Genomic DNA, 9,073 nt, shown 5'->3' on the forward strand with positions numbered 1-9,073 from the left:
ATTCAAACGAACATGAAAATTCATGTCTGCTGTTTTGCTCTGAACATTGTCTGTCTCTCGAACATGTTATGTCCTGTTGCCTTGAGGTTTTGTATATAAAGAAGAGTGTTCCTTAATATATAACTCAGTCGTTTCCAATCTGCCTTTGAGTTCACAACTCCCTCTCTCGGCTTCGTCACAGTGTTTTCAACCGTCGGCTGGCAATGATTGCCGGCCGGCACACAGTCGCGAATCAGTGGGCTGCCGCCTATTAGTTAAAGATAGTATATCTTTGAACTATACAGGGGTAGTTGCCGGCCGGCACGTGCAGGCGCACGCCGGCATGTACTGGCGCGTGCTAGCCGGCACAACAGCATGCGATGTACAGTAGTTGCTATATTTGTAGTGTAGTACACACTGCATTAGCAGAAACTACTGTACAGAGCTTGTGATAACACTAAAGTTCTTCATCATACTTAATGTTATCTTGTACAGCCTTTTGTTGAGACCGTACAATATATAGAATGTAAGTTCTTTCTGTATTCTTTCTATCCCGTATATTAAAACTTTATCTCAAGGTGTGAACTACACCTTAAATTTCCGTTTAGGAAATTACATAGGGTATTCTAGAATAGAATTAGGCTTAGTTTTAATATCTCGGGAGGTTTCAGCAATTGACTGGACAGGAAATACAAGTATGTGTCTTTCCTTTTTTCGTTTATATCTTTTCTATATAAGCTAAATGTCTCAATATAAGTGAAAGCCTTCACTTGATACTCATGAATTTTTCTTCTCTTTACAGTAGGACCATCCGAAGTGCGGGAGTGTGTTCTGTAATGTCCGCAGTAAGAACTTCTGTGGACATCAATATTGCAGGAGGCACGCAGCATGCGCAGCCTCCAGAGGTGATCTCCGCTATTGGGACCCTCAGGTTTGTACAGTTTGTTCTAACCTGATTACCGAGGCTTTTGACAACCCTAAGTCGACGGAGTCAAGGGATGCTGCCAGGGAAACGTTACGATCCTGGGTGAGGGGTTTTCAGAAAAACACCTCAGGTCCCTACCTTCCAAATGAGAAGATGAGGGCCTACCTTTTCCCTAAAGCATCGGCTGATGCAATCATCCCCCAGCCTCAGGTGGAGATACCAACTGCCCAGAATCCGGTAGATTCTGAAGTCTCGGCCGCCCTTCAAGACATCCAATTGGACGATAGGATGTCGGAGGTGTCGGATTCTACTGAGAAGGACCTTCTAGGAGAAGGTCAGGAGGAGGAGCTATTCAAGGCTCTTCAAGTAGAAGAGGAAGAAATCAACGAAGTGTCGGTTACATCGGTTCCGGACCCAGAACCTGTTCCTTCTACATCGTCTGCTATCCCAGATGAACTGGGAAGGACTCTTTCTTCCATTGTTGAGATGATCCAACAAATTCAAAGGAAGAATGATGAGAAGGAAGCTGCAATGAAACTGGAGATACGTAGACTTGCAGCATCACGTGGGCCCCAGAAGCGGCTCAGCGTGAAGGATCTTCCTTTGTGCTCGGATACCAATCCTTGGAGGTATGCCGAACACATGCCAATGACAACCGGGAAGATCATGATCTCAGAAAAGTTGGGAGCAATTCCCCTGGAAGAAGTGGAATTTTGGCCCAACAAAGATTCTTATCCGGACTGCTATGGCCGTCTTAGGAAGGAGCCAGCCTCAAAGGAGGAGACGGAGCCCAAGGAGGTCATAGTTTTTTACCATAATAAAGCTCAGACTTTACTAGCGAGCTCGATGAAAGAGAGGGGCTTCACTAACTCAAAGGTGCCTGCCTTGAGTAAGAAGCTTCCCTCCTTTGTGGCCTCTCCTACCAGAGCCTTTCCCTTCCTGGAAAAGGGATATAAGGCAGCCTTAAAGGCAGTGGAGGCAGGGAAACCATGCCCCTTCTTGGAGGAGTGCAAGCCGTTATCTCTGACCTTGCCCTTGGACCAAGAAGACTGGAAGGACGTACACCTTACCTTCTCAGTTGGGAAGCTGGAAGCTCATATTGCTGAACGCCAGTTCGCTGAGGCACTTCCAAAATTGTCGGAGGTTCTCTTGCGTAGAGAGCAAGAGACAAAAGAAAGACTTGCGGCATCGATGTTGCAAAAAACACTAGAAACGATGGCAAGTGACCCCAAGAACCAGGACATGTTCATGGTTGTGACCAAAACCCATCTGGCCACAGTTACGAAGGATCTCTATAGCTTTATTAAAGCTAGGAGAGCCTGTAGAGAGTTCGTGTTCGCCTCGGCTGCGGTGTGGCACGAACCGAGGAGACTGATCTCCTCTCGTATTTGGGGTAAAGACTTCCTTCCCAATGAAGTGGTTAAAGAGGTAGTAGACAAGGCTGCCACAGAGAATAGGAACCTTCTCAAAAAGTAGGGCTTAGATTCCGGATGAAGGTCCCCAACCCAAGAGGAAGACAAAAAGGCCTAGGCCATCCTCTCGGCCGGCTAAACCCTACCGACAGCAACATCAACAACGACTTCCTGTGACCACGGTGCCTCAGATAGTGGCAAAACCTCCAACCACGTACCAGCTGGTACCTCAACAAGTGGCGACACAGTCGCCAGTTTTTAACCCAGCCTTCGAAAGGCAGACTTCTTCCTTTCGTTCGAGAGCTAGAGGAACAGCCAGAGGTTCTTCTAGACGCCCTTCAAGAGGAAGGGGATACAGGGGAGGATGCGGTCAAGGAGGCAAGGCCTCAGGTCCACAACAGCAGAAGTAAGATACTTCCAGTAGGAGGGAGACTACAGCTATTTAGGGATCGCTGGACCTTCGATCCCTGGGCCCACAGCCTAATTAAAAATGGACTAGGTTGGAGCTGAAGCAGTCCTCCACCTCAATTTCCTCAATTCTTCCAACTCTCATCCCCCGTTCTGGAAGAATATGTCCGAGAACTCTTAGACAAATGAGTAATCTGGAAAGTTAAGTCCATAAAATTCCAAGGAAGGCTGTTTTGTGTTCCAAAGAAAGACTCAGAAAAACTCAGAGTCATTCTAGACTTGTCGCCACTCAACAAGTTCATAGTGAACTACAAGTTCAGAATGCTCACGTTTCATCACATAAGGACCCTACTGCCCAGAAGGGCATATGCTGTCTCTATAGACTTGTCTGACGCTTATTGGCACGTTCCAATTAATCGTCACCTCTCCTCCTACCTAGGCTTCAAGTTACATTGATAACTTTACGCCTTCAGAACCATGCCTTTCAAGCTAAACATAGCCCCAAGGATTTTCACGAAGCTCGCGAACGCAGCCGTCCATCGATTACGCCTAAAGGGGGTCCAAGTAGTAGCCTACTTGGACGACTGGCTGGTGTGGGCAGCATCCAGGACAGAATGCATGCAAGCTTCTAAGATAGTAATCCAGTTCCTGGAACATCTGGGATTCAAGATCAACATCAAAAAGTCTCGACCTTCTCCAGCTCAAAAATTTCAGTGGTTGGGATTCCACTGGAATTTGGAGTCACATCGATTTTCCATTCCTGGGAAGAAAAGGAAAGAAATAGCAGGATCTGTCAAGAGACTATTGAAATCCAATCGGATATCAAGACGCAAACAGGAGAGAGTGCTGGGCTCTCTACAGTTTGCTTCGATAACAGACTCAGTGCTAAGAGCACAGCTAAAGGATGCAACAGGAGTCTGGAGAAAATACGCATCAAACGCGCGAAGATCTCTAATAAGACCTCTACCGACTCGACTGCGAACGCTTCTCAAGCCGTGGTCCAATGCCAAGCAGTTGAAGTGATCAATACTTCTTCAACCTCCTCCCCCGTCAGTAACTATCCACACAGACGCCTCAAAGGAAGGCTGGGGAGGTCACTCTCATCAGAAGAGAGACCAAGGAGCCTGGTCCAATCTTTTCAAGTCATTTCACATCAACTTTCGAGAAGCCATGGCAGTTCTTCTGACACTAAAGAAAGTATCTCCTCGCCACTCGACCCACATAAGACTGGTTCTAGACAGCGAGGTGGTAGTGAGAGGCCGGAATCGACAAGGGTCGAGGTCACCTCAAATCAACCAAGTGATGTTGGCCATATTCCGTTTGGCGGAATGGAAGAAATGGCACCTGTCAGCAGTTCACATTCAAGGGTTCCGCAATGTGACAGCGGACGCTCTATCCAGGTTTACACCTATAGAGTCAGAATGGTCCCTTGACGCAGGATAGTTCTCCTTCATCTCGAGCCAAGTCCCGGAGCTGCAGATAGACCTCTTTGCGACGAATTACAACAAGAAAATAGATTGTTACGTTTCCCCATAGAGGATCCGCTAGCGGAGGCAGTGGACGCTATGTCCCTAGACTGGAACAGATGGTCCAATATTTATCTGTTCCTCCGCACAACCTCCTTTTGAAGGTTCTCGATAAGCTGAGATCCTTCAAAGGGAAAGCAGCAATGGTGGCCCACAAGTGGCCAAATAGCGTGTGGTTCCCTCTGGCATTGAAACTACGACTAAAATTCGTACCGCTACCGGATCCATCCCTGTCTCAGCGAGTACAGAAGTCGACTGTCTTCGCTCCATCACAGAAAACACGGAACCTACATCTCATGATTTTCTATCCTTAGCGATGAGAAAAAAAATTCGGTGTTAAAAGTCAGTTTAGACTTTTGGAGGAAACCAGAAGACATTATGAGGCTTCAGGGAAGAAATAGCTATCCTTTGTCAAGGCGAAGAAACCAAAAGAAATCCCGACAGATTCCTATTCATCATTCTTCATTCACCTTCATGAGCAAGGTTTAGCAGCCAACACAATTCTATTGTTCAAGCCTGCCTTGACAATTCAGATACCATATGCCTTACAGGTCGACCTTTCTAACGACGTTCTTAATGAACTACAAAGGTCCATGGTGGGCTTAGCCCTTCAGCGCCTCCAAAGACCCTTTGCATGGTCATTAGATATGATTCTTCATGGTGTATAAATAATGAACAATGAGGAATGCGCTTAGAAGGATTTGAATTTAAGTCATATTTCTGTTTGTACTCACTTTGGGGGCCAGAGTTAGTGAAATAGTGGCTCTCTCTAGAGAGGAAGGCCACGTCCAGTTCTTGGAGGGAGAACTGAATCTATTTCCAGACCCAACGTTTCTTACCAGGAACAAGCTACCCACCAACAGGTGGGGTCCCTAGAGAATCTGCCCTCTGAAGGAAGATGCATCTCTATGTCCAGTGGAGTGCCTAAAGGTCTATCTTCATAGAACTTCTGATATTATGCGATATCCCTGTGAGATTATTTAGGGATATTCGCTCCAGGAGTTAGAATTCTGGATACCTTAAGGTAAAATTTTCTGGTAATATCACTGTAGTCAAATATACCCTAGAAAGCTACCTATTAGGAACTTCCATCAGGACGACATGGCTACCTCACCCAAAAATAGATTTTTCGCTTCGCTCAAAATCCGTTATATATATATATATATATATATATATATATATATATATATATATATATATATATATATATATATATATATATATATGTGTGTGTGTGTGTGTGTGTACATATGTATGTATATATATATATATATATATATATATATATATATATATATAATAGAGAGAGAGAGAGAGAGAGAGAGAGAGAGAGAGAGAGAGAGAGAGAGAGAGAGAGAGAGAGATACAAATTGGAGTCTCTCCTGTATTTTATATTATCTGCTTTATACTATAATATCAGAGAAATTTTGTTATTGTATCGGCAACAACGGTCTTCGGGAAAATATCAAAATGTTGTTTTATGATATTCATAATTCTATTTCAAATGCTCGATGCAGTCACGTTATTACTGACATTACTCGATTATAATAAGCAAATAACACTTCTCTGCGGCAGGTAAGTAATCACAAATTATTGAGATTAATACTTTCAACAATTCATATACGTATGTCGTAATTACAGACATTGCCTACGTAGGCTACATTTCCAAATTAATAAAATCTATTATCCTTTAAGATTATGTTTTACACGAATGATTAATTATTACTATACATGTCACCATAAAAAGGGATATTTTATTCACACTTGATAAGTAGAAATGAGCGTCAGATATTACTGCCATCTAGTGTTCGTTTGACAAATCACCCAAGGGTCCTAAAGTAGGAACTACTCTAGCTGCATCATTGGCTGTATATTTAAACCTTTCTTCAGACTAACGGAGAGTGAATATCTATTTGGAAGTTCGTGTTCTTTGGTAGTGTCAGTGGTTGGGAAGTTTGGCGTGTGCTACGCTCTAGTTGGATTTTGGTAAGAATTTGTGTTTTGTATTCTTTGGTTTTGTTGTTGGATTGTTTTAAATTCTGTAGTTTAAATTTGGTGATACAACTTATTTTTTTCGATATGTTACTGTATTACAGGGCAATGTAACCTAGGAATAAAAAAACTTACTGTTTTTTTCAACAGTATTTTTTTTTTCAGGACTGTGCGTTGGTGACCTTATTTGGAACACACCCAATGGAGGAAAGCTACTGATTGCCCAGTTATTGTCTTAGTTCAAGAGTATGGATAACCTCTAATAAAGGATAGCTGCTGATGTAACGTTCAAGAGTATGGATAACCTCTAATAAAGGATAGCTGCTGATGTAACGTTCAAGAGTATGGATAGCCCTAATAAAGGATAGCTGCTGATGTAACGTTCAAGAGTATGGATAGCCCTAATAAAGGATAGCTGCTGATGTAACGTTCAAGAGTGTGGATAACCCCAACAACAGACAGCTGCTGATGTAACGTTCAAGAGTATGGATAACCCCAACAACAGACAGTTGCGGATGTAACGTTCAAGAGTATGGATAGCCCTAATAAAGGATAGCTGCTGATGTAACGTTCAAGAGTATGGATAACCCCAACAACAGACAGCTGATATAACGTTCAAGAGTATGGATGGCCCTTATAAAGGATAGCTGCTGATGTAACGGATGTTGGTAACTATTTTTTTCATCAAAATAAAAAGGTAAGACAAGTTCCTTTAGTATATTTTCCAAAATATTTTTTGGCATTGCACTGTAAGCTAGTCCTCCCCCCCAGGGGCGAGGCCCCTGGGGTGTGTGAGGACGTCTCCTTTAACCTACGGTAGACTTCTGTCTACCGTAGGTTAAAGGAGGGCTTACAGTGCAATGCCATGCCAAAAAAAAAAAAAAAAATTAAAATAAAATAAAAAAAAAAAAAAAAAAAAATTTAAGGAAACTTAGGTTTAAGGAAACTTAGGTTTAAGGAAACTTAGGTTTAAGGAAACTTAGGTTTAAGGAAACTTAGGTTTAAGGAAACTTAGGTTTAAGGAAACTTAGGTTTAAGGAAACTTAGGTTTAAGGAAACTTAGGTTTAAGGATATATTAGTTAGTGTTTTAATATTTGAAGTTTATCACTTTACTTAAAAATTTAAAAAGGTTTTGTTATTTACATCGTTTCCTGAGCTGGTTTAGATCAAACTTTCTGGTTGCGTAAAATTGTCATTGAATAATTTAGTTACTACGGTCAATTTCAGCTTTTCTCTTATTAAGATCTCTTGGAAAACTATTGCAAAACTTCCACTTTAAAGAAAAATAGGGCTTTAAATATATAATTGCCTTTTGTCTAATAATCATCTTTTCGCAGGTTGTTGGGTTGGAGAAAGAGCTTCGACATGCACTGAACAGTCTGTCCAATATAGTTAAAGTTCTATATTAAACATGGCTGAGTTGTGGGTGACCGATGATAAATTCTGCTCTACCGAACAAGTCTGTCCAAACTAGGTAGTTGTGGTAGTCTTCTAGTTTCACTTCCATGACTTTAAGATGGCTAAAGTAGAGGCCTTCCTTTTGAAGGCTGGAGGAAGTTTGAGTTTATTCTACAATAAATGAAATTTGGCTTGTCCATATTTCTCTTGATTTAGACACAGCAAAGTTGTTGGCTGCGGGAGATCCAGCGTGAAGTAGCAAATATAATTTTATCTAATGCGCATACATGTGTATTCATTACTTAGTCTTAAATGCCCTCAACATAATGTAAAAATTAAGGTTTTAATAGCTATTTTGCATGGTTTGGGTAGCAAAGACGCCTTGCCGTCACTGAGGTTAGATCTATATTAAAAAGTATCTGGGAAAATTGCCCTTAAACTTTTTCAAATAAGGAAGCTGTTATTACATTTGTTTTAACTTTATGAAATCTTTTATCCTTGGTTCTTGAAAATATAGCTGGTATTTATTTAAAAATCATACTTGTCCAGTTATATATTAAAGTACTTTTTCTAAACCATTTTAAATTGTCTTCGATTTTAAATTTTACGAAGTTCTAAGTGCTGTAAGATTCTATATAAGACTATATTCTGGAAAATAAAAGCACAAATATTAAGATAAAGATGGTGATGACTTGAGAAATTCAACAGCTCTTTGCATCAAAAGGTGTAGGAGTTGAAAATTAAGGTTTTATTGCTTACTAGAGTTTTAATGGTAATGTTTAAAGTTTACAACTCCCTTTTCATGCAAAATATGGCTGGTGTGGTAGGTAAGGATATTGACTGCGTTGGTACTTTGAAAAAATATCAAATTGGTTAATGGTCATTAGGTAAAATTTTCTATGAATTTTGAGCTATCTGTTGGCCAACAGTAATTTTCAGCCTGGTACCAGAGACTGGTGCTACATTAAAATTTCAATTTAATGGTAACTGGCTACTTCATTATGAAATAGGCGTAAAGCCTAGAAACCTCCAACCTGTATCTTAAGGTTGGTGAGGTTTAAATGAAAAAATTGGGTGTTAAATCAGTCTTGCTCTTTCTATCTGCCATCAGAGACCTTGTTGGGTAGTCGGTCAATGTCTGACTTGTATAGGCTACTGTGATAGTAGGTATGGGTCGTAGATGAGTAGCACGATGCTAAGTCAACTTGGCCTAACGATCCCAAGTAATATTCCTCCCCCCATTGGTTGTAAAAGCCATTGTAGAAAAATTAGCTAAGAATTTACTTTTTAACTACTACTCCTACTTTACTGTTTTGGCTACTACAGTATCTGCAATGACGACTGTACTGTTAATTATTCCAATTTTCATCCCTCAATCAGCTATTACTTCCAACCCCCTTTTTAATGTAGTATCAGAGTATGTGGGTGAGAA

The 9,073-nt window shown here is 41.3% G+C and overlaps 1 long non-coding RNA gene across 1 annotated transcript; it reads left to right on the forward strand.

Annotated features, from left to right (window-relative positions):
• Nucleotides 1-6,145: 6,145 nt before the first annotated feature.
• On the forward strand, nucleotides 6,146-7,925 carry LOC137642059 (uncharacterized). Its single transcript, XR_011044632.1, has 3 exons — nucleotides 6,146-6,236; nucleotides 6,408-6,939; nucleotides 7,581-7,925. It is a non-coding gene; the product is annotated as an uncharacterized lncRNA (long non-coding RNA).
• Nucleotides 7,926-9,073: the final 1,148 nt, after the last annotated feature.

This window comes from Palaemon carinicauda, chromosome 6 (genome assembly GCF_036898095.1).
Source record: "Palaemon carinicauda isolate YSFRI2023 chromosome 6, ASM3689809v2, whole genome shotgun sequence".
NCBI classification, from domain to species: domain Eukaryota; kingdom Metazoa; phylum Arthropoda; class Malacostraca; order Decapoda; family Palaemonidae; genus Palaemon; species Palaemon carinicauda.